Source organism: Sebastes umbrosus, chromosome 24 (assembly GCF_015220745.1).
Source record: "Sebastes umbrosus isolate fSebUmb1 chromosome 24, fSebUmb1.pri, whole genome shotgun sequence".
Classification (NCBI taxonomy): Eukaryota; Metazoa; Chordata; class Actinopteri; order Perciformes; family Sebastidae; genus Sebastes; species Sebastes umbrosus.
This window is the reverse complement of record NC_051292.1, coordinates 1916814-1942243: the sequence shown is the minus strand read 5'-3', so window position 1 is coordinate 1942243 and position 25430 is coordinate 1916814. Positions and strand designations below refer to the sequence as shown.

At 42.7% G+C, this 25430-nt stretch overlaps 2 long non-coding RNA genes across 2 annotated transcripts in view; both read left to right on the top strand.

The window, feature by feature from the left end:
- Positions 1–1024: 1024 nt before the first annotated feature.
- Positions 1025–13574, top strand: LOC119483890. The gene is made up of 6 exons (XR_005205843.1): positions 1025–1404; positions 1524–1742; positions 1843–1920; positions 11230–11309; positions 11844–11945; positions 13250–13574. It is a non-coding gene; the product is annotated as an uncharacterized LOC119483890 (long non-coding RNA).
- A 269-nt stretch (positions 13575–13843) lies between these two features.
- LOC119483423 overlaps positions 13844–25430 on the top strand; it is a 75650-nt gene continuing 64063 nt past the window's right edge. Inside the window, exons 1-2 of the long non-coding RNA XR_005205679.1 lie at positions 13844–14128; positions 14341–14440. This is a non-coding gene — a long non-coding RNA (uncharacterized LOC119483423). The remainder of the gene's footprint in view (positions 14129–14340; positions 14441–25430) is intronic.

The window sequence follows — 25430 nt, the reverse complement described above, 5'->3', positions numbered from 1 at the left end:
AGGATGCCTTCGTGCACGACGGCCGCTGACCAATCGGCAGTATTTGACGAGTTGGGAGTGAGAACAGGTTGGCCTGGTGTCAATTAGGCGTTAAAGGTAGCCCATGCAATTTTTGACGACTAGTGTCAGCAGTGAGTACGTCCACAAGAGCACCACCTAAAAGCACAATTCGGCATTTTAATGTTTCTTTAAAGCTAAGCTAAGCTAAAATAAGCTAAGCTAAGATAAACTAAGATAAACTAAGATAAGATAAACTAAGATAAGCTAATCTCAACCTGACTCCAGCTTCATCTTCTCATCTCCCTCTTGGAAATAAAGCACATGTTGAGTGTGTTTGGTGAGGAAGGAGCCTCGGTCATGTCAGAGGTGGATATTATGACCCATGATGTCATAGAAGGAGGTTTAGGATGAGGGCAAAGAAGACGAGACTCTCACACTTTTGACCTCATTAAATTATTTACATATCCCCATATGCCACCCGGACCATTCGCAGGGCACATGAAGGACGGAGAGAGGGAGCGCTCCTCCTCCTCGGACCTGGCACTCGGCGAGAGAAAGTTCAATGACACGCAGGGAGGAAAAGCGCAAGTGACCAGCAGGGATTAGCCAATCAGAGCGTCAGAAGAGCAGCCAGCTGTTCATTCTGGCCGGAGCGAAAAGAGCCCCGGAGCAGGTGGTGCAGCCCGGTGCCAGCGGTGCTACAGAGGAGAGGAAGAAGAAGATGACGATAAAAGAAAGCTCGCCTAATGCGGGGACGTTACTGCATTACTTCTGGACTTTTTTTCCCTGTCTGGCACTTATTGCTTTGCATTATTATGCATAAATATTCCAGGGACACGAGAATATGTGTGTTTCCTCTGAAATGAACTGGAAGAAGCTCTTTATTTATGTGCCATTCATGGAAACAGATCCAAAATGCTTCACAACAAGGAAAGAAGTGAAGGTTTAGAGGTAAAAGGCAGGCAGGAACCGTGCAAAGGAGGTCAACAATGAAATAAAAGGTCATTCAATAACAGCTAATTATTGAAATGTAAAAGGATGGGACCCTCTAGGTGAAGCAGGACCCTCCACATAAATCCTTTAAAGTGACGTATTAAATGTGTATTTCCTGCAGCCTGGCCTGTGAACTGGAGGTGACAGTGGGAGTCTGAGTGCCATCGCTGCCTCCTCCTCTGAATACAGCAGCTGCAGAGCGCCACAAAGACAACAATGCTCTCGCCAGCGGAGGGGGTTCGCTGCACCGTGGTGATGTTGGACAGCTCTGCAAAGACCCCCGTGTGGAATTTTATTAATTTGCATTTATCGTTTTACGCTCCCGCTCCCACCGAAACACCAGGTCTGGCACAGCGGAGTCATGGTATGGCGATGCTGCAGAGGTCTGGGACAGGAACAAACAAGCCCAAAGTACAGCCATGCATTGTATTTAATGTAAAGTTAATGTAGGTTTTAGTGTAAACTGAACAATAATGTCATTATTCATCAGTTTAAATGAGCATTGAGGATGTATTTGTGTTATTTTGCAGCTTGGCCTGAAGCCAATGAGCCATCCACATGGTCCCTGTTGATGAGCCCCCTGCTGGCTGACACTTTGTACTAATTGATCATTTAAATAAAGTTTTTTTCGAGTCCAGTTTGTCATCATGATCACTGGGAGAAACATCCATCGACATCCTGGTAGGTGAGTAACATGGAGAACTCAACTTCTGAGAGATTAAAGAACACAAAGTCACCTACAAGACGATGTGAGTATTGAACAGCAGAAGAGTTGTTTAGTGGATCAAATGAAGGTAGAAGGTTAACTGTCATGACAGGAAGCTTCCTCTGGGTTTCTGTGTTCATCAGTGCTGAGGAGACGTTGCAGAAGAAGTGGTGTAGATGAACTGAGTCCCAGCTGGCACACACCAAAAACACACTCAACAGGTAGGTGACAGAGATGTGTCTGCATGCAAACAGCTGCTTAAAGGAGGTTTGAAATATCACCTTAAAACTAGAATGAACAGACAACAACAAAACCCACAATGCCACCAGAGGCTTTAATTAGCTCTCTACTAGTTTCACCTGTTCTCTCTCTCTGGGAGCGATCTGGGAGTCTTTAACCACAGATTCCTCTTAGCATGAAGGCTACAATGTTTCACAGTTTCATGCAAGTTCAAGACCAAGTCATTGTTTTGCAGCCAGCAGGGGGCGACTCCTCTGGTTGCTAAAAGAAGTCTGATTGTATAGAAGTCTACCACTTGATTTATTACCTCAGTAAACATGAGTTTATGGTCTTAAGTCTTCTTCAATACAGCATGATGTTCATTTAGTAAACGATGGTCCCGTTTAGAGTCAGATAGACCGTTATGCAGGGGATGCTTTAGGGCGGGGCTACCTAGTGATTGACAGGTCGCTACCACGGCGTCTTATTCAGCGTTCGGTTGTACTTAGTTCCACCCTCTCGTGTCACTTCTGGTTGAAAATAACCAAGATGACGACGCCTAAAAACCAAGATAGCGAATATCTTTGTTGCGTTTTTACGTTACCTGAAGGCCACCGTAGTTCTCCGACACGCCTGTGAAACTGCTGCAACGTGAGTCACAGAGGCTAAAACCGTGGTACCACCAGCCACCGTCTGACTCCCGTTGCTCCTGAAGTAGTGTTATCATGGTAAGGATGACCTCTGAGCGTGCTGGCGGCTCACCGTACCGCAGTCTTGGAAAGGGAGGAGTGAGCGGAGGGCTACTCTGTCGGGTTGCATCACACCACTAGATGCCGCCAAATCCTACACACTGTACCTGTAAGTGTGCTGGGAGTGAATAGTGTTAAACATGTTAAAACAGTGTATGTGAGTAGTGAAGGTGTTAAAGTCCACGTCCAGTCTAAAGTCGTCAAATTTGTGACTCGGTTCGAGTAATGCTTCCATTTCTTTGTGTTCTCTTCTTCTTGTAATTTGCTGGTATCAGGTGAGGATCGTGTATCTGAACACACTGACGGGCTAAGTGCTCCTGTGTTGGTGTTTTCTCTGCTCAGAGGAGCCGAACCTCCTGTTCTCAATATCATTTAGATCATTTCTGCGTCCGACTTCCCTTCAGCTCCCAGAGAAATTAAACCCGAGCAGCACTAGCTGCAGGCCGTTCACGTGGCGACAGTGATTTCCTCCAACACTCAAAGGAAATGATCTGTGTCAGTCTGTCCGTCCGTCCGTCGTGCATCCAGCCTCCCCCTCATCTCCCTCTGAGGGGTAAGTGATTATATGTTTTGCCAATGCGTTTGTGGAAATCTTTTGATATGCACAAACACAGATTCTAATGCGCCGGCAACAGCGGCTTTTTTGGCTGACGGCTGATTAGGATGCCGGCTCATGGCTGAGTCCGCGGGGCCCCAGCTGGGTGCAGGGAACATCGCTCATTACACATTTTCCAGAGGGGGGAGGCTAATTCACACCGCCTCGCAGCATGCCGGTGTAGGTGTAATCATATCATTCTAAATCACCGGTCAGTTACGCGCCGGCGAAGCCTCGGCTCGTGCCAGAGGGCCGGCTGGAGCCTGATTAAAGCTCGGCCAAAGACAAAGTGACACGTCCTTAACCTCATCAGAGGAGACGTTAAGCAAACCATCACTTACCCGTCAAGGTGCGAGGTTCACCCCGCCGAGACCTTCAATGAATTCTCAACCTCTTCCTCCTCTTTTTTGTAAATTAGAGCGTTCTTCTCGGGGAGCGCCATGCATTTTTTATGATGGCCGATGGTGGATGGCTGCCTGGGCGTTCCCATCACTAATACGCCACTGTCCTCTTGATTTAATTAGACGTCGCTTGGCCCCCACTATTTTCGACAAGGAAATATCTGCTCTAATTAAGCGGTATACTTCACCAGAGAATGAGCAGATTCAACGCAGGGTTAATGTGGTCATAAAAAATCCATGATTTCTTGCCCTTTGCCCTCCTTTTTCTGACGTTTTCCCCCCAAATTCTCCAGAAAATGAACTTCAAATGTGTCCTTTGTCTCTGTGTATTTTTGTCTTCTGAACAGGCCAATTACTTTTTTTGGTTGGTTTATGATTATTCATGCTAGAGAGACTCCCAGCCTCCCGTTAATGGACTTAGCACTGTTTTGTACTCTCTCACTGGAAATAGATAATTACTCCATTGAGGAGGCGAACCTTCGCAGTCCAACCTTCCTGTTGAAAAGGAATGAATGTAGCGTTACATGTATGTAATTTCTTAAAGGAAGCATTGCCTCTGTAGCCTGCAGGGATTAGGCCTAATGACAGAAGTTAATTATATTAAGAGTAATTTTCAAAAACAGTTCATGAACTGCAAATTATACTTAAAATTGCTCCTTAATGCTCTTAACTGTAATTAAATTGGCTAATATCTTAAGAAAATGAACATGTGGGATAGGAGCGATGGGTTAGGGGAACTTTTAGGAGTTCACTGGTTAATGGGCCAAATCAGTAATGTGATATTCACATGGAGCTCTTTTTAAAGAATGGCTGCAGAGGTTTCGTTTGACCAGCATTTGATTAAAAAATCCGACGAGGGTCCGACTACAGACGTCATGTCTGTGGACGTCAGGTGAGCCAATGAGCAGAGAGTTGATCCTCAGGTGAAAGGTGTTGTATAAGTATATGATCTCTTTTGTGGGTCAAGATAAGAAGCTAACAGTTCATCTGTGTAAAAGAACATTTTGCATTCATAGATTTATTTTAAAGCCACGCAGAAAGAGTGATGTTCTAGTAGGGAAATGGAACTTTTTAATGATCGTTGAAGACGTGTTTTTGGGGACTGCCCATTGTTACGATGGACGTTTTTTCCGAACCCCCAATCGTCTGAAAAATGTCCCATTAGACATCCCAAAAACAAACGCCCATTGTTCCGAAAATCCAAACTCTCCGTGCAACAAACTGAAGCACATGGCTAATTCTCATGCAGAATGACGTTGTCGGACCTTCGCAATGTTTGGCGAATGCATGACCCGCCACTCTGCCTCCTACTACTCGTTGTCTCCGTTGGTTTGGTTGGTTCGGTTTAGGCATGAGGAGTGAGATTAGTTAGGTTTAGGGTAAGAATATCAGAGTAGGGCGGGTCACCTCATGCCTTCGCCATGGTAGGAAGAAAGTATCGTGACCGTGAAGCATAACAATTAACAAATGTCCATCCGTTAGCATGGAGGAGGCGGGATTTATGAGCTATACTGCAGCCAGCCACCAGGGGGCGATCTAGATGTTTTGACTTCACCTTTATGGAGCTGTCATGTCGTCCATCTTTCTGCTTTCAACCAGTGCAGACCAGATCCACTAGAGCCCTACACATATAATATTTGCAGGCGGGTATTTTTCATTTTTGTGTTGTTTATACGTCACGTTCCCCGGTGTATAACGGCCTTTATGCTTTTTACCTGAAAACAGCTGCCTGCTGTGACCAAATATGACACAGATGAGCCAAAACAAACAGCAGGAAAACCAAACCAGTTGAAAGATGCTAAAAAGCATGTTAACTTCTGCTGTATAAAGAATGTGGATCCTCCTCCTCTCTTCCAGTTGGACAGTTTAATGTGACAGCATTCTCCCATAATGACATGCTAGTAGTAAATTCATAAATGCATGAGATGAGTCGGCCATACCACATTGCAGCGGGTCTCTCCGTCTGTGTTGCAAAGACTCGGGTGGTGCCATTCCTCCCGACGCCTCCACCACAACTCCTGTCCTCTGCAGAATTAGTTTCTCCTCTTCAAGCCGGTGAAACCTCGACACGTAAAGTGAAAAGTGCTTGAGCTGTTGTACGTTTTAATCCTCCAAACTGTTGACGACATGCATTTTTTGAAGCATTTCTGAGCTCTACAGGAGGGGGGAAAAACAGCAGAATTATGTGCATTTATCTGCCCGTAATTAGGTGTATTTCTTCCCTGAGTTTTTATTTAATGATTGGCTTTTACAGCGAGGGCCAGTACTTTTGAAGTGTAATGAATCTCCTCTCAGGCGACTTAAGAGTTGGAGGGGAAAAGGGGGATGAAAAAAAAAGAAACTGCCGTCATTCTGCGGCTTTGAACAACCCTTAATCTGTACAAAATTTAGGTTTGCCTTGCTTTTTTCACATCAAAGACTCACGAGAAAGTATTATTCAATCATAACTGGTATGTTAAACCAGCAAAATGCCATTGTTAAAGTACTTACAGGAGGTTTTTCACCTCAGAAAGAGAGGGTTGGAAGCTTTCCGAGTCATGCCATTTGTGCAACTGTGCATATTAAATCTACTTGGAATTCCATGTTGCTGGGACTGTATGTTCTGTGTGGCTCAAGTGCATGTGAATGTGTGTGCGGGGGACTTTTTCTCCCCCTCACACACTCGCATGCAAAACTATGCACGCACAAAAACACACACTGGCGGTGTCTTCCATCTCCGCCATGGAGCCAGACCCCCCTCGGCTTTTCTCACTTGTAATCATGTCCAAATTTGCACAGGAAGGCAGGGGGAAGGGGAGAGCCATGTGAACTTGTGTGGGTGTTTTCTGTTTTTTTTTTTTTTTCTCTTATAAAACCTGCTTCTGATAACCGCCGATCTCCAGCGCCCGAGATCCAAATCACCTTCTGAAGCTTTTCAAACGGCGAAAACATTTTCCTCTCCGTCCTTTTTCAACTAAAAGTGAAATTTAGCTCGGGGAAGGAGAAACACTATATGTGCCAAGTAACAAGTACATAAAATATGAATGTAAAGAATGCACAAAGAAGTCCTCGCTGTTTGGACGCCTGGGAGGTAATTGGTAAACTACAAGTTGAACCAGCATAGGAAGTGGGAACCACAGAAACATTTGAATGAACTCAGTGTTTTCCTCGAAACAATTTTCTATTTTTTTATTTTTTTTTTATAAATCTTTTCTGCACCAAATTTGAGTCAAGTTTGCAGCTGATCCTGCATCATTAAAATGTCAATTTGCACATTTAAAAAAATCTCTTACTTCACATTCAGTTCGTTTTCACCACTTTAATTCTTCTCCTGGTCCACATATTGTATTTATTTATTTATCTGAATCATGCTTTTTATTGTTTCCTTAAGAAAAATTACTACAACAACCTAAACCACAACAAATAAAATATGTACATATAACAAAAATTAACTATCAATTGAAAAACAAACTACTCAAAAACAGAAAGAGAAAAAATAGAATAAAATAAAATAATAATAATAATATAAATACAAAAATAAAAATTATAAAATAAATATTTTTAAATGTATGAATAAAAAAACTGAATAAGAAATAAATATAAATAAATGAAAAATACATACAAATAAATAAATAATAATGATAATAATAATAAATAAATATTAATAAAAATAAATAAATTAATAGATAATAATGATAATAAATAAATATAAATAATACAAAAAAATAAAAAAAGATATAGAGTACATGCTGTGTGTTTAAGGCACATTTACAAAAGAGGAAATAAAACAGAATATAACCATAATTAATAATATGAATCCTGTGGGCCAATTACATTGTTGTGTTCTTTCTAAAAGATGAATTATTGTTAATTGTTATATTGAGAAGCTTTTGTGACTATGTGTTCTTTCCTATCAGTGCTTGTGAAGCTTATTAGACCTGAGTTGATGAATTGATGAGCCAGAGCTGCTTGAATACCTGCGTAGTTTGTAATTTTCTTTATTTGACCATGACATGCATCAGATTTTAAAGCCGTGTTCTTGTTAGGGTCGACATGTACTTGGCGTCCTCCTGCACGTCTCCATTCAGTCCTCTCTCGGGCAGCTTGGAGGAGTTTGTGGCACTTAGTGTGTGTTAGTGTGTGTGTGTGTGTTCGGGCCCACCTTGGCAGTAACAGCAGCTATCAGCAGGGCCCAGCCGGCGTGCTAGCAGCGCGACCGCAGTGTTTGTAACAAAGCCCCTCTGACTGTAACCACTCACATTTGTCCCCCGGGCAAAGCGAGGTGGAACCTTCCAGGAAGGAGCCTCTAAATGGGTCTGTGGAGGGGCGGCGGCGAGGGGTGAGGGTGGCGGCGAAGCTGCGCAGGACGAGACCATGTGTGCCGAGGAAGTCTGCGCGCCACTCGGACCTCGCTCGCGACACGCGGCCAGGACGCCTGGCCAACGATGTCACACGAGACGCGACAATGAGATGGAGGAAGACTTCACTTCAGCTGGAGCAGTTTGCTTCTTTCTTTCTCTCACGTCATTTCTTTTTCTTTCTTGACATTAATTCTTAAAACTCCGACAAACAAAAACAAATATTTCTCTTTCTGATCCTTCATGTGATCCTCAATTAAACGGAGACGTTAATCTCAGCTGACGCCCGTTGTCGGCCATCTTGCCCTGAACACATGGACGAAGTTTGTCAGAGAAGTTTTCTTCATTACAATGATCCGTGCCTCATAAACACCCCGCCGCCCTCATTTGCGTGATCTCGCCAAGCATCAATCTGCTGTCGGTGACGATGTCGGTGAGAGGGCCGCTGCCTCTGATCGGTGCTGAAGGCTTTAAATAGCTGCGTAGCTCAGATTGCAGGGTGTCAGGGCCTATCGGCTGAGGCCGGGAGGATGAGGATGATGAGGACGATGGTGGTGGCGGCGGTGGTTGGACTGGGTGAAGTGGGTCAGGTCCGGAGTGAACGGACACGCGAGTGACACCGGCGTGTGATGTGACCCGTTAGCGGTGGGGTGCACGGACTCTCGTCCTGTCTGTCTCGGCCGATGCAGGACGCCGGTAGCCACGGGGCGAACAAATCAGAGGAAGTCAGAGCGACGCTGGCTGAGAAGTTTACTGCTCCGCACTTCACTGCACTTCATGTCCTCTCTCTCTCTCTGCACGGGGTTACAGCCTATCGATCTACTTCTTCTTCTTCTTCTCTTCTTCCTTCATTATTCTGCATTTAGAGCTTCCTTTTGGTTATTTTAAAGCTTCCGTATTTCTTCCTAATAATTGAGTTGCTGATTCATTTAATAGTTCACAACTAGTCGATTTAATCGTTGCAGCTCCGTCTTTAGTCCGTCCCTTTCATCAAATCAGTTGATTTTCTTTAGCTTATCCTTGTATCTAACTCCACCTCACCTACCTTTACATTTATTAAACTCACATCTGTGTCAGTTCAGGATCGATTCATCCTAAATTGCGTGTTGCATTTACACACAACTCCACAAAAGTCTTTGACCATGATATGAGCTGGTGTCTTCTTGTCTCTGCCTAAACAGGGCATGTGTAGCCACGGGGCAGCAGCATATCAGAGGTGATCAGCATGATGCAGGCTGAGAGGACACACACACACACACACACACACACACACACACACACACACACAGACCACACACACTGGTGTGTTGGAGTCAAATCCTGTTTATAATTCCTTCATAAATCCACAACCTGAGGAAACAGTAGAAGCACCTCCGTCTGATATGTGATGTAGAGACCAGTACTCCACTGACGTTCCTCTAACTGGTGTTTATACTCCAGCTCGGTAGGAAATAAATCTTATCTTTAAAGTTACTGTGAGGAACTTTTAACTGGTTATGAAACAGTCTTAGTTTAACACTGATGTGTCTATATGACCTACATCAACCATCAGCGAGAAGATTGGCTATTTCAATACAAAACAGCACGCAGGTTCACCAAAAACTCCTTCAGCTCAGACTCCAGCGGGGCCCAACGCCGACATACCCAGATCCAGCCTCACTGCCGCCTTCGACCTGCAGTCGGAGCTCCAGCGGGAGATGGAGAGCTCCACGCCCGTCAGGTCAGGCCAGGAGCAGAGCTTCGCCTCGCTGCTCTGCCGGTCCCAGCTGAGAACCAACACCGACATAACGCTGCCCAGGCCGTATTGACAACACGTTCTCATCCCAGCTCGTCATATACCGCCGCTTTAGCGGCGCCCCTTGGCGTCTCTTTATTTTCGGCATCAGCACCTCTATAGTTACCCTTGACGTCACTTTAGGATTAGCCAACAAAACCACTGTAGTTCGGTTTAGGAAAGAACTACTACATGAACTGCAGTCTCCTGGATGAAAGCCTTGTGTTTGTTGGAGTAAAGTACTGGTATTTCACGCCCAGGGAATGAGAACGGGCTGGAGGAAAGGGAGGCAGGGGAGAACCAGAACCAGCAGGTCAGACTGCAGTAAAATTAGGTCTTCTAAAGGGACTCTGGTGTGAGGAAACACTACCGCTTGTGTCCACAGAGACCGCCAAAATCAACGCAGAATGAAAGTTCCTTGTAGACTTTTACACTAGATGTTTATCTTGTATTTATATCTCATCAATCTGTCACATTCAGTTAAATGATTTCATAATGACATGATATCATTGACTCCATATTGTTGGTTCATAACAGATGTAAATAATAGCATCAATAATGGCTGCATTGCATCAGTTTACCAGTTCCACGACCCTCCTAAATGTGTGTTAAACTTGCACGCTGCAGGAACTGGGTTGTCAGAAACGCTGCGGAGCACAAAGAAAACACGGCCCAACCGAGGCCCAACAATAACAGCTTGAAAAGGTTTTTGCTAATTTGTGAACGTTCTCTTTGCTGCCGTCGCGTCTCTGAAGGCCCAACCCAAAAGACTTTGGGATTCCAGTCAGAGTGGAGCGATGATTAAATCGCTTCACCCAATTCTTCTATCATCCGTCTCCCGGTGCCTTTAATATGCAAATGGTAGGTATGCAAAGCTCTGATGCTTTTATTTAAAAGACATGTCCTCGGGCGATAGCAGTGGGCTTCCAGGGAGAGCTCTGTTTCAGCATGAAATAAATAGTTGTTAAAGGGATCACACAAGTTTGCATCTTGGAAGATGAAAAGCTAATTGACATGAATAATTTATTTGTGTTGCCGTATCTTAAAGATATCAAATAGCGGTGGATGAATACAACTTGAGTTCAGACATGATGTGGAGCGTCGACGGGGCCTTTCCGAATATTCCGAGGGAATTACATCTTTCACATTAGGCGTCAGCCTTTAAACTCATAATGGCATTTGTCCTAAGGTCACTCCACTGCAATTATCAGATATTAGCAGAATACTCAGAGGTATTAAGAATAATGATCTGGATATGAATCATTATGTTGCTCCTCAGTTCAGGACGGGAACGCCAGTTTTTTGGGGGGGTTTATCTTGTCATCAGGTGTACACTCACTTACGGAGGTCTTTCATTGTTTGACTTTTGCTTCTCAGATGTGGGTTAATCTGCTGTCTTACAGTCCTTTATCTTTTAAAAAACTCTGAATGTATTTGGAAAATGTGTGTTTTCAGTTGCCGTCCTGAATCAGAAAGGTCAAAGGTCAACATCAGATGCATAACAGCACCCTGGGAACCGGAAGGGACTTTGGCAGGTATGGAACTCCTTTAGTTGAAAGTCTTTTTTAGGACTTTTAATTACAGATTAATTAGCTGATTGTCTTCTTGATTAAGTGTTTGGTTTATAAACTGTCAGAAAATAGTGAGAAATGTCCCTTACGCTGTCCTAACGCCTACAAATAAAATTGTTTTTATCAGCCAATAGTCCAAAATGATCAATTTACTATCACATTTGTTTGGTAATTTCTCACAATATAAAAATGTCTAGACAATAAATGAAAGTTAAAACTGTTCCTAAGTGTTTGAAGTTATTTTAACTGTAATTTTATATTATTTCTTCCTACCTTAATTGTCTGAATTTGATTTAACTGAATTATCTTTGTTTACTTTCATACCGTGAAGCACTTTGTACTTTAAAACGTGGTAAATTATAATGTCTTTTACTCTGACACACTGGTGGACTATTTCATTGTTTGACTTTTGCTTCTTAAATGTGCGTTATTCCACCGTCTTATAGTCCTTTATCTTTTAAAAAACTCTCATTGTATTTGGAAAATGTGTATTTTCAGTTGCCACACTGAATCAGAAAGGTCAAAGGTCAACATCAGATGCATAACAGCAAACTGGGAACTGGAAGGGATTTGCTGTCTTTCTGCAGGACACTTTGGCAGGTATGGACGTCCTCTAGTTGATTTAATATATCACATTTTTTAGGCATTTTAGGACTTTTCATTACAGATTAACTGGTCGATTGTCTTATTGATTAAGATGATGTCTTCAAATAACTTGTTTCTTCCAACCAATCATTTAAAACCCAAAGATTTTCAATTTGCTCTGACATAAGTTTGGTCATTTCTCTTAATACAAAATGTCCAAACTTCACAGACAATAAATGAAACTGTTCCTAAGTGTTTGAAGCTACTTTAATTGCCATTTTATTGTATTTTGTTACTACCTTAATTGTCTGATTTATATTTAACAGTATGTTACTGAATTATCTTTGTTTACTTTCATACTGTAAAGCCCTTTCTACTTTAAAACGTAGTAAATAATAACGTCTTTATATAAGAAGTCGTCACACTGTACCATTGTGTACTAACAGAAAAGTCATGTTCCAAATTGTGACTTCAGTTTTGGAAAGTTCAGAAATGTGATCACTTTCTACTCGCTCAGCTTCTAAAAAACGTTTTAGCCAAGAGTTAATGGATCTATTTTTGTCGCTGCAGAAGTTGCATCAGCGTTCGACATTGTTTGCAGCTGTGAGAAGCCGCTCGTGTTTGTTCTCATGTCGGTAAATTAATACGGAGATGATGATTTATTGTTGTCAAAATGACACATAAAGCACCTTTTTGAGTTCTGTGGGTTTTTGGCTTTAGGAGAAACTAATTATGTGCATGAGATCAGTCTGAGATCCAATCAGATCCCTTTCTGTGGTGGACTGACATTTAGCCAGCATGGCGAAGCCCGCCCACCAGGCCCTCCACCCAGGCTAAAAGCGAGCGCTGCGAGTGTTTTAAAATTGCAGTTTGACCCCAGCACAGAGGAGGTGAGTTAAATCCTACTCCATATCTCTGTTGGCATAGTTAGAATTCAGAAGAGCTGGGCTCTAACTGGAAGGCCCTTCTGATTACAGACTACCCACAATGCCCTCTATTGTTGCTGTGAACTTTTGACTGCGTGGGCCGGGCCTCGGCAGCGGCGAGCTGCACCGAGGAGTCGGCAGCGGGGCGGAATACTTGACATTTCTCCGTGATGACAGTCTCGTTACTACTCTGGTTTCGTACTGTATGCATCCTCTCTGTGCCGACCCACGTCTCCCGTGGCAACACACAATCTGATTTGGATGACAAATACTTTCCGGCTCTGGAGGGTGGATTGTTTTGGCAAACTCCACCCAGCTCGTACTCAGATTGAGGCCCCAGCGCTTGTTTTCAAGGACTGTTTGACATCCGCTGGGCGTGAATGTGTTCTCCAGGGACGCAGCGAGCACGGCGAGGATGAAGAATCAGAAGCTCTTCTCTCGTAAACGCAAGAGGTTCAACAACAACAGGACCTCAGAGAGTACACGTCATCTACAACCCTACATTTCACTGTTGTCATATGAATACATACTATTGGACCCACTACACCTTCTGCTGGTGCTGTCAACGCTACAGTTATGAGACAGTCGATGGCACAAGAATGGGAATAAAACAAAATGAATAAACTGTGTGAACTTATTTGCTGCCTTCAAATGAAAACTGTGAGCTTGTGGTTACGACATGGGAAGTCGTGTACACCATATGCTTGGCAAGCTTTTTCGCCCCTCTTCAATAAATAATAATAATAAAAACATAAATTATTAATCACTATGTGGGATTAATTTTCTAGTAGTAGTACATAGTAGTATAAAAGACTTATTACTTGTATTACTTTTATAACATGTTTTATATTTTATATATTTTTTATTATTATATTCTATTGTTTTATATATATTTTTATGTCTTCATTTATGTATTTATTTAGTTATATATTTGGGGAGCTTTTATTTTGTATATTTTATTTTCGTCATGTGACCCTGTTGCGTCACTACCTGCGTCACTACGTCAGTGAGTCACGCAGGCCTCTGCAGAGCAGGTTAGTGTTAACTGTCAATTAAGCGTTTAAACCTGCAACAGCAGTATAAATCTCACTCTGTAGACTTCTTAGACTGTCTAATATTCTTACATTGTTTTATTAATGTTGGAAATGTATTTTTGTCGTGCAGAGCACTTAGTTGAAATGATAATGCTAGGCTTCCTCTCTGTCTGTCAGGTGTGCTGCTGCAGGTAGAAGTCCCTCATATGAAGCTCCTGTACTCACTGTATTTACTCAGGTATGTGAGTTAACAGATGTTTTATCATGCATATTTGTTTTGAAACTTAATTTACTCATTATATGATATTTAAATAGTTACTCTTAATGCATGTTATTGTGTGGAATAGTGTTAACTGTCATGAGGAAGGGGTTATGTGTTTAACATGTATGTAGTCAGTCCTTGCAGGATTGGAGTGCATGAAGTACTGATTTGATTCTGTCTTCATCCAGAGGAGAGAATAAACCCTCGGCTGACCTGAGAGCAGTGCTCCTCATCTAACTTCACTCAACTCAGACTCTGCAGCCAGATGAAGTGCTACATGTATGGAAGGTAAGATGCACCAACAAAGCTTGCTCTCTAATGTTTTAATGTGAATATGCATGTTTCCATACACAGTCTATTTAATAAGGCTAGTATTTAAAACCAATACAAATGCTGTGTGTCTGATTGGAGTATTACTACAATAACATATCTACTATTACTGCTACTGGTACTGCTGCTGCTCAAATACACAGCTACTACTCCTGAACTGTTTGCATTATTACTTTACAATAGTAGCTGCTAATACATAATATTACTACTATCACTATCACTACTGGTACTGCTATCTCTACTGTGACTGCATACTATGCACTGCATACGCAATGTGTACTATTGTTCAACATACTTTAGTGTGAATAGTATGTGTCTTTTCTGCGTTACTGAGCTGTAAGTTATGCCATCACTTCCTGAGAGCATCCTTGCTGGTTGGAGACACGTAACCATGGTAACCTGTGCCAATCTCATGTGACCAAAATGTGTGAATTGTAAAGTCTGAATTAATTTAAAAGAGTTAAATTGTGTACTTACACTTCAATCAAAGCGTTATTGAAGTTACAGAGCTGTCCGTCAGCGTCTGTTATGAACGTTGTTGTCACTACTGCATTGCATTGTGGGGTATTATTATTATTATATATTGTGCATCCCTAGTTTGTAGCGTTGTGTTTGTGGTATGTTGGTGATGTTGACATTGGAGATGTGTGTTTTTTTGTGAACTTCTATGTTCAGATGAAACTGTGTTTTCGTTTTGAGTGTGAGAGATGAAGCAGCTCTTGTCGAGCCTGTTAAAGTAAGGAAGCACTGAGTCAAGAAAACGTCTTTAATATCCACTTTGTTTAACATCCCAGCTCCATTTATACATAGGCACTGACCCACAGCACCATTACAGTGATTCATGTGTGTTGGTAGGAGCTCCTTACTGCTTTTTACTTCAAAACAAGTGCGATCACACAACCTCTCCGCTGCTAAATCACACTCGGAGCCCTAAAATATCCTCTATTTTGAAGCCAGGCGGTGCACAAATGAAACCCAGCGTGGTAATATGAAGCAGGATATGTAACCTCACAGCTCCTCTGGTCCAAATAGCAAGTGTTAAATGAGAGACGAGTGGAGTCTTTGAATAAAGAAATACATTCTTATTGGGGAGGTGAGGGGCTGACAATGAAGCTGCTAGCTGAGCCTGCGAGAGGCCGACTTGTTCATCCCTTGTTATGCCGCTAATGTGTATGATTTAAGGGGGAATTATGCACATCTCAATGTGCCTATAAATGACATTATTCATGCACAGGTGCTGCACTAAGCAGCTCCTGAATGATAATTAAGATAATCTTTCTCTTTTTTTCTTCCTTCACGCTCGCTCGCTCCCTTTTCTCACGGATCCACTTTGTTCAGGCGATATCTCCTGTGTCAATACCTCGCTAGACAGCAGCCCCTCTCCCCTCAGCCATTGTCTGATCCTTATTCAGCACTAAAACCCGCACTAACAAGTGAGACCACGTCTATGTTTCTCCCCCGAGCCCGACGGTATTTCTGAGAAATAACGTGCCAAGTTGAATTAAAGTGAGAGAATAAAAAAAAAGAAAAAACTTTTGCAAGGCAGAAACTTGGCTGCAGCGTTCCCGAGGGAATTCACCGCGCAATGAATTTCTCAAACGAGAATATGAAGACATTGATGTCGAGCACTTTGCATATGATAAGCTCTTTTTCCATAAAGAGAAATGATTAGTTTTGGGATGGTTAGGAAATGTTGCTGCAGAAAAAGTGTTCCAGGCTCTCAGATATTAAGGACATTTAGAATACATTAAAAAAATAGAGAAATTTTGTCATAGTTAGGAGGCAAAATTATGGTTTAAACGCAGGTTTTCTGATCAAAATGCACTAAAGCTAAACTTTGTTTCTTTGCACACACATTGTTCTTGATGTGTTTGGACAGTAGAGCGGCGCGCGGTGCCAAATGTCGGTGCGGAAATGCATCCTGACTGAGATGGAGTTAGTGGATCCAGCTTGGTTTGTGTTATTGGGGAGAACCAGAGGCTTTTGGGGCTGGAACCCCTCTCCACTGTGGTAAACAGTGAGTGATGATTATCGTCGCTAACAGAGAGGAAATCCAGCTGTATTGTTTTAGCACGGCCACTTGTTTACAAGAACCTCTCTCCAGTGGATGGGCCGCGCTTTATTCAGTTTTCTTTTGTGTGCAAATCACTCGTTTTGTTTGTATTTTTTCGATTTTCTTGTTGTGTTACGCTCCGACTCGGCCCTCTCTCCGGCCCATGTTGCGAGGGAAGCCATCCAGTGTGTTTGCGGCCTGCAGCTGCGTTTCATTACCCGGCTTTTGCCACACCCTTTCATTTCAAATAAACACACTGGAGATGTGTACCAGAGCAGGGACAAATAGGAGCTGCAAATCATTCACAGCGTTTGATTTAAACTCCTCTGGTTGCCAGATGGGTGGAGTTACTGGGACCGTCAGGTGAGGTGTCAGTCACAGGGACGGTTACAGATCACTTGAACAAATATCTCTCCATTCATAAGGTGTTAATGCTGTTTTAAACACCTCTTTGAGACTGTGACTCGCTCCACCCGTTTGTCTCTCCAAGAAGTTTAAATTCTGTCTTTTCTGGCGTGTAAAGTTTGGTCTCGGATGGATGTCTGCCATTTGTTTGTGAGGAACATAGGATATAATTTTGCAGAGTGGTTTTGCTGCGGTATAAATGTCATTGCAAAAGTCAACAAGCTCTCCAAATCGAAATGAAAAAACTGGTTTCTTGTCTTTGACATCCAGATCCGCCCTATTGGCAGGACAGCAGCATGTGTCAATACCTTCTCATACTGCAGCGGTGTGGTTTAAAGCATAATAAGGAATCTAAATGAAGAGAATAATGTGAATTAAGCACAGTTACACAGTAATTAGTGACACTTTACAGGCTCTTACAGTACTGTTTAAGAAAAACGTTGGACCACAGACTCCATCTGTCATCGCTGCAGTCGCAAAAGGCAGAATTAACTTCCTCTAAAACCCAGATTTCCTCTGCGAATGACACTGAATCATATATATTTGAACCGTGCCTCCTGGCTACAGCGCGTCCTGAAATGTCTTTAATAAGGATGAGGATGTTAAGGGGCCGGTGTAGTTCCAGTTTTAAATTAGAAATAACCTGGCAGAACGCTTGACTTACAGAAAAGGTTAGGTTTAAACACAACACATTAATCTCTGCTTCTCGTTTGCACATTTATAGATCTGAGTGAGTGTGTGTGAGCTCCAGTGTGTGTGTTTTCTGGACCCGCTGCCATTAACTAAAATATGAAAAAGCAATTATAGAAATGAGTGTGTGCAGGGAGAAGTGTCCACTGATATCCTGACTAAAAAAGCAAGTTTTTAAATCAGTGTTTCTGTGGAGGGAGGTTTGTCCGTGCTATCAGCTTAATCTAAATATGATAAGGCAAAGATGAAAATCAATAATTATTTAGAACATAATATACTCTGAGGATGGCGCTCGGTGCAGCCCCGTCGTATATCAGCAGCAGGAATGTGTGCACAGGCCTCACCATCTCCACCTGATCACAAGGATAGAAGCTCATATCCGCTTTCACTGCTCTGCGTCTTTATTCCTCTTTATTTGTGGCAGGAATTGCAGCTTTAACTGATGACAGGCAATCTGAAAGTGCTCTTGTTGAATAGTCACAGGTGCCATGTTGTTTGAATCAAGCAGTCTGTGCAGGAAGAGAGCACACTAAAGTCTGTTCAGAGGGGCATGCTGTTTTATGTGGCCATTAGCAGATTGGAGTTTTAGTTGCACTAATATTTTACAGAGCAGCGATGGTCTCGTTGGCTGAGTTGAACCTCACTGGGCCGAAGCAACGAACTACAGTTTGGTGTGCAGCTTAAAGGTATCCTGTGGACTTTTTGACCACTGGTGGCGCTATGGAGCAATGCTTTTGTGAGCAGGTCCTAGGGTTGGGCAATTGGATATTGAATATATTGGCTATAGGTAAATGGGTGTAATTGAGTACATCGCTGGTTGTTTTTTTTAGCATTTTTTTGGGGCATTGTTTGTCATTAATAGTCTTAATCCGATAAACCGTTAACACTTGGACCAGTCTGGGCACATCAGCAGTGCGTGGCGGCTGCCTCGCTGAACTGCTGCTGCTTTCTACGTAGAGTTTGCCTTTCATAATGGCCATTTCATTTCATCATTAATGTCATTTATATTTATTTTAGACAGAAAAAGGTTAAGAAGTGTGTGCTCATTTGTAAATAATAGTAATAATCCACAATTACAACCCCGTACTTTATTCATTCATGGAGTCGTGCAAGTCACTGCATGTTCTACAACACTGTCTTGCAAATATTTCAGAATAAAAGCCTTGTTTTAGCAAATGAAGGAATTCTGTCCACAGAAAAAACGCTTGAGGGCTTTTATTTTGAAACGGAAGCAGGAAGTGTTGATTTAACAATAAATCTTAACTTTTTTTCATGTCTGTTTCATATTCTACAGACGTTTAGACATTAAAACTGTAGTAATGTAGCTGGTATGATGTCAATATACAGTCAAACGATCATTTTCACTCTCACTTTAGAAGAGACGCAGCCGAGCCGTGCGTCTCACCAGGCAGTGTGGCTGCTTTAACCTGTTAACGTGGATGCCGAAATAAAAAACAACATGTTCCGTAGCCGCCACGCGCTGCTCACGTTCCCAGTGTGGCCCGACCGTAACACCAACTACTGCGGCAAGCCTACCTGTCACTAATGTTGAACAAGTCCGATGAGATTATCTCCGTCTCCAAGACTGAAACAGCACCTCAAATCAGGTGTTTGCCAACAAATATTAAGAACGTATGTGTTCTGATACCTTGTAGTGTTTAGTTGCCGTCATCTGCATCTGTGCAAAATGTTCAGTTCTCCGTCTTTTGTCGTTCACCTTCGTTGCATTCCCAGAAGAAAAGAGTTAGTGCGTCCTGAACTCGTCTTTATCTCCAAAGATGTGTGTGTTTGTGTCATATCATTTTCAATATCCTCATCTCTAAGATCACACACAACAGAATCAGGCAAACATTGGAAGGAGAGATGTGTGCGGGGGGGTGAAACATCTTTGTTCCCTCTCGTCTTTAGAGAGCTTTAGCCGGCCCGTCCTCACTGAAGCGTACAGGATGTGCCTGATGTTTCCTTGGCAAAGGAAAAGGTAAAAATAGAGAAGATTCATCTGGTTTGAGTTCTGCGCCACCACATTACTTTAGGGGTGAGTTTTTTTCTTTTTTTGTTCGGCGGTCCTGGGCCCTTTTGTGTGATTGAAGCTCAAACGGACCAGGAAATGCAAATAATCCCGGTTCTGAAGACGTCCAGTGACGTGATTGTTGGGACGGTACGAGGAGGCCGGCCGGCTCGCCACATTAAAGGCCGAGTTTGAGCGAGAGATGAGTGGAGACTGGGTTAAGTTAAGCGAGAGGAGAGGACTTCAAAGCCTGCTAGGTTGGCCTGCCACATTGGGAGTGACGAGATGTGTCTTTTATTAATAGCGTTCAGCAGAGTTTCTTGTTTCTGCTCTCAACTCGTTCCATTGTTGTACAATCAGCGCAGCGTGGGGACCGAATGAGTGGAGGCGTTTCACAGCTGCACAGCAAATTACACCTTGATTACATGTGAGGGAGGCAGTCGAAGGATTTACTGTCGGATTGTTTGACATTACCCTTTACCACTCTGTTAAAAGCACTTTAACTTTACTTTCAACTTGTCCTCATTGGAAGGGCTCCTAGTTACACATACTTTACATGTTGAACTACTTTAAAACTATTTTGTTTGTCCTAAGTTTAACTCCTTTTTAAAATGTCATCAATTAAAAGCTTTGAATTCATTATTTCCTTTTATTAATGATTAAAAAAATAATGATAGTTATACTATTCTTTCTATATAAGTCTATAATAGTCTATAATAAGCTTCCTTTAATGCCCAGAAATTAACATCTGGATGATAAGATAAGTGAGATGTTGGATAGTTTGGACTCTTTTGGTCTCTAATAATCATTCAGATGACACAAATCCGTGGAAAATCACACCGTTTGTAGCATTTTCTATTAAGATGCTGTTTTTTTCCTTGAGGAAATGTCCCTGATAGTCAGTTTGGTGTTGACATATAACCAGGAGAGTTTGTAATGCGTTTTTATCAGAGCTAATCTAGCAGCTCTGAGGTCTTGTTGTCCCTGAAATGTGATCAGCATGTTCTGATAAACTCTGTTGTTGCGTCTCTGCATCGATGTCACCAAGACATTTGGATTTCTAGTGATTCTTCTGCATCTTATCAGCCCTTAAAAAATAAATAAATGTCAGGATGAGAGTGGAGATCCACAGATAGCTCCCTTATGTTACTTTATATTTCTCCCAACACAAGTTTTGCCTCCAAAAACTCCTCAATTATCATAATAATTCAGCAGCAGTGGTCTCCATTCATACCCGCGGCTGTACAGAAGTGCATCAGACACGTTCAGAGATTTGCATATTATGATGCGAGCACTGCCCATCATCCCTTCCCCTCATTAAACATCCGGTATCTCGCCGCCTTTTGCGTCTGTTTTTAGAAAAAGCAAAGGGAAAGAAAAAAAAACTGTGGATTCAGCCGCTTTAATTCTCCTCAGCGGACTTGTAATTGGTGTTTACGTGATTGGCTTTTACTCTGCTTTCCCCATAAATCCTTGTCAATCTAAAGTCAGCCTAGCATGTTATCAAGCGAACAGAAACAAATAACGCCACAGTAAACATCCCATAATTGACTGTTTAGGAGCGCGATCATCAGTTAGGGTTTGATTCGAGGATGTAATCTGCTTTTGCGGATGCCAGGCCATCCAACCAGAATGGGCACGCCAGTTAATGCCGCTCTAACCTCTGAGCCATTTATGCTCGTTGAATGTACTTGTAATGATTAAGTTTGAAAGAGCCATGTTTTATCATCGGCCAACACAAGAGTTGACAATCTTAAGACCTTCAACTAGAAATAATTAGGATCTATTTGAATGCTGAGTGTGGTGAGACAAGAGCTAAGCTTGTTAACGAATGTGCTGGCAATTAAATGGCTCATCCCCCCCCCCTACTGTTTATGTTTTTTATCACCTGAAAATTGATTATAATTCTCAGCATTGCTTGACCATAAAGTTTCAAAATCTCTGCCAGCGTAATTGAAAATGCTGGCGGAGCATTGTTTTTGTGCGGTTTTAAATTGTTTCCCCACAAAAGACCAAAAGTATTTTTAGTCGCCGCAGATCCCACATGAAACCTGAGCTGGCGACATGGTGGAAATTAGCTTATTTGAATGTTTTCCCCCCTTCCTCCTCCTTGTTAATTTCTCCACATAGTTTAACATTAAAAATCAGGTCAACCTTTAAGATTTATGAGCAGAGAGGAGAAAAAAAGAATTAATGGTATGCTATTTTTATTCAGTCAGTCGTCTGTTAATTTGGTATGACCTTAGTCAAAGGCGGTGAAATAACAAACTACTTCTTCTTAAGACCAAACCCCTGGTCTCCCATGTTGCTTTGCTGTGAGAAGAGAAGGGCCCGCCGCCGGCCTTATCTGCAAAACTCAACACGCAGGATTTTCAGGACATCAGTGGCGCTGAGAAACTAATACGCTTTCATCTCATTTCACACGCGTATTGTTTCAATTAAGCGCTTTTTATTAGTCGATTGAAATTTTTTGAAACAATAAAAGCGGCCCATTTTTAGAGAAGCCGAGGCTGCGGTGATCGCGTCGTCTCTGAGCGTCTTTGTCCGCGAGCCAAAGCAGAGGTGCGTCACCTCCTTTATTTCCCACCTTTTTCCTCGCTGATGAGTTCCCAGTGTGACTCTCCTCGTGACAGCATCCAAACTTTGAGGACGGAGCGCTCACAGCCCCCCATTGAAGCATCCCTGCAGGGGTTTTCTTCTCACAGAGGCTAGAGGGGAGGGGGTGAAGGTGAAAGTTTGGCACCCAGCGACAGATCTCCAACAGCGGAGGCCTTTGTTGCCAGGTTGCTCGCACTCGGCAACGTGGAGTCAGGTGGCCTCTGACCTGACCTCTACTCCGAGGGAACCGGTGGGCAGAGAGGCTGGAATAGAGAAAGAAAGCTGGAAGAAAGGACGGGATTGGAGGAAGGGGAGATTGTGGGGGGACGGCATGAAACAAAGTGTTCAGAAATAGGTCAACCAGTATCTCATTTTTCTTGCTAAGCTTGTAATCACCCTTGACAGGCACACTGTGGAACAGGCTATTCAGTTTGAATTCAGGGCTCATCGTTGAATTACGGACCCTAACCATCCGTCTCATGATGTAAGGGAACATTTAGAAGATGGAACTTCTTTGTTCTCCAGTTATTTTGCTGACAAGGACGAGTTGCCTGCGTTCGTCTGTGTTAGTCGTCCAACATGATGTTTTTAGAGGAAAAGGGAGATAGTGTTGATGTTTTGCCTCAAGGGCACCTTTAGGAAACACAAAGGATCATTCATTCACTTCTCCAGACCCGTCCAGCATTCTTTGGACTTTCAAACTTAAAAGAAAGACGTATTCTCTAAAAGATGCAGGTTGTTTTGTTTTTATTTTCCCAGGTTTAGAGATCTTCATCTCTGAGGTTGATCAGTTTTCTGGCTCCTTAAACTGTTCACATCAGGCTCGATGGGTTATTCAGAATAACTAAAGGACACTGTTTCTGGACACGCTGCTATTAGGGCTGCACTATTATGGCCAAAATAGTAATCATGATTATGTTGATCAATATTGGCATCATGATTATAATGATTATTCATTGATTTTAGCAGCAATATATTTTTTTTGCACTCATTAAAATAGACTGCTTTCACTTCCATGCTGTGAAAAAAATTAAGAGGCCAAATAAACATTTTTTAGACATGCATTGAGGACAGTCCACCCGGGTGGACGTCACTCCAGGAGCTCTGTCCCTCCCCGTAAGGAGAGAGGGCACAGCGAGCATTAAGTCCACGGCCCTGGGAAGCGGCGAGAGGTGCTGTAAAGCTCAAGGTCGGAGCCGCGAGCCACCTTCACCCCGGACCTTTACAAGCCAACGTAGACCCGGTCGCGGTGCACTTACAGGAGCATCCATGCTCATATGCGACGTGAAAAATGCTGTGAGAATTAATATTTGTACTCGATGTTGGCGATGTAGTCATTTACTACATCTCACACAGAACAAGCCGCAATACATCGAGTATATTTGATATATCGCCCACCCCTTCTAGAAAGTAGTTCCATTGAAAAGTGGATAATCCATGGAGCCTGATGTGAACAGAGAAACCAGGACATTGTTTCTGGAAAGACACGCTGCTGTTGAATTTTATAATTGTCTTTTTTCAATGCAGAGTCCAATAATACAAAACCCAAACCCTCTGCCTGCCTTGATGCCCCTAAAGGTGGATGAGAAAATGTTAATTTGTAATTTGGTTGAACTGACCCTTAAACCTTTTTATGCATATTTTCACCAGGAAATCAATAAGATCTTCATGAATTTCTTTCAAAACTAGATCAGAAATTCAAGCAGCCTGGAAATAATTGTGTCTCGCTGATGAATGTTCATCAGGAAGCGATTCCCCATCTCGCCGCAGATTTAAATGTGATCTTGTTAAGCCACCAAGGGACTGAATCTCGCCCATGGGTGGCCAAAGGATACTCTGTCGCTAATGAGGTGTGCACGGGCCCCGTGGGTAATGGCGGTGTCACGCCAGAGCTTTTTGACACCTCGGGGCAGCCGTACAGTACGGCCCGGGCCTCGGCTGTCGGCTGGCATTCATTTGACGCTGAAACAATGAAACACGTCGACCATAAAACTGGGTTTTCATTGGTAGTTTTGATCCCTTCCACTCTAAATACCCATTTTAATATGCACTTTACCCATTATGTCTGTGTTAATAAGAAGTCTCTTTGAGAATGTGCCCATTGTTGAGTGAGTCTGTTAATTATGACAGCTCAAAGTGCTGCTGTATTCTACTGACTCTTCCTCATAAGAAGCATGATTATTCATCACCACGATAAGAATTAATATGCAGCAAGGCGCTCCCCCAGAAATATTGTTGTTTTTTTTTCTCTTCCACCAAATTTGAATGCTCCAAATTACACATTCAATCCATCTTTGTTTGTGTATTTAACCCTGTTAAACATGGCAGCACTTTGTGACTTTTAAAGACCCGTGGCTTATTGGACTTGGAGCTGGCATCGCTAAGTGACAATTTGGATAGTGTTTGCTATCAAATAAACACTTAATGTATCTGGGGATGTAAACAAATGTTCATTCTCCGCCACGCATCTGCTGGAAATAAAGCCCGGCCTCAGAACGGCGCTTTCCACCAAACTGACACTAGTCGTGATGAAGTATTCGCGCCGTAGATGATTAGAAGAACACACGATCGTCATGTTCTGATCATATAATGGATCGGCCTCAGCTGAAGGTCAGAAAGAGAGCAGCACAATGAAGGAAAAGCCCGGAAAACTATAATGTGAAGGGATGAAAACCCCCCGCTGTTTGTATCCAGAGCATTTAATCAAACTGGCATTAGTTCAGCACTGTAGCTTAAACTTTGCTTACCTCCCAATCCGGGCCGGGAACTTCATATTGTTGACAGTAGCTCCGAATTCAGCCAGAGACTCAGCAACTAAAAGGATAAGATGGGCTTAAAGGGCTTTTTATAACCTGGCTATTCACCCTGATACTCTGTCAGTCCAGAGGACACACTGACTCCAACACCTGTCGGAGAGTCCAGGAGGCGTCCAGCCAGGACGGAGGACACGTTTCAAATGAATTAACATGCAGATTTATTGACTGTCGATTTCATTTTTTACCATTATGTGACCAGCGGAAGTGTGTTCCTGCCTGTCTCAGGTGATGAAAAGGCGTCATTATGTGATTTCTACTGGTTTGTCAGAAGGTGTTGGATGCTGATATAGCAGACTGAAAATAGCAAGAGGCTCTCTTCCTTTCCAAGAATCATTATCATGGCTCCAACATCAACTTGCACTTTCCAATGTTTTTTGG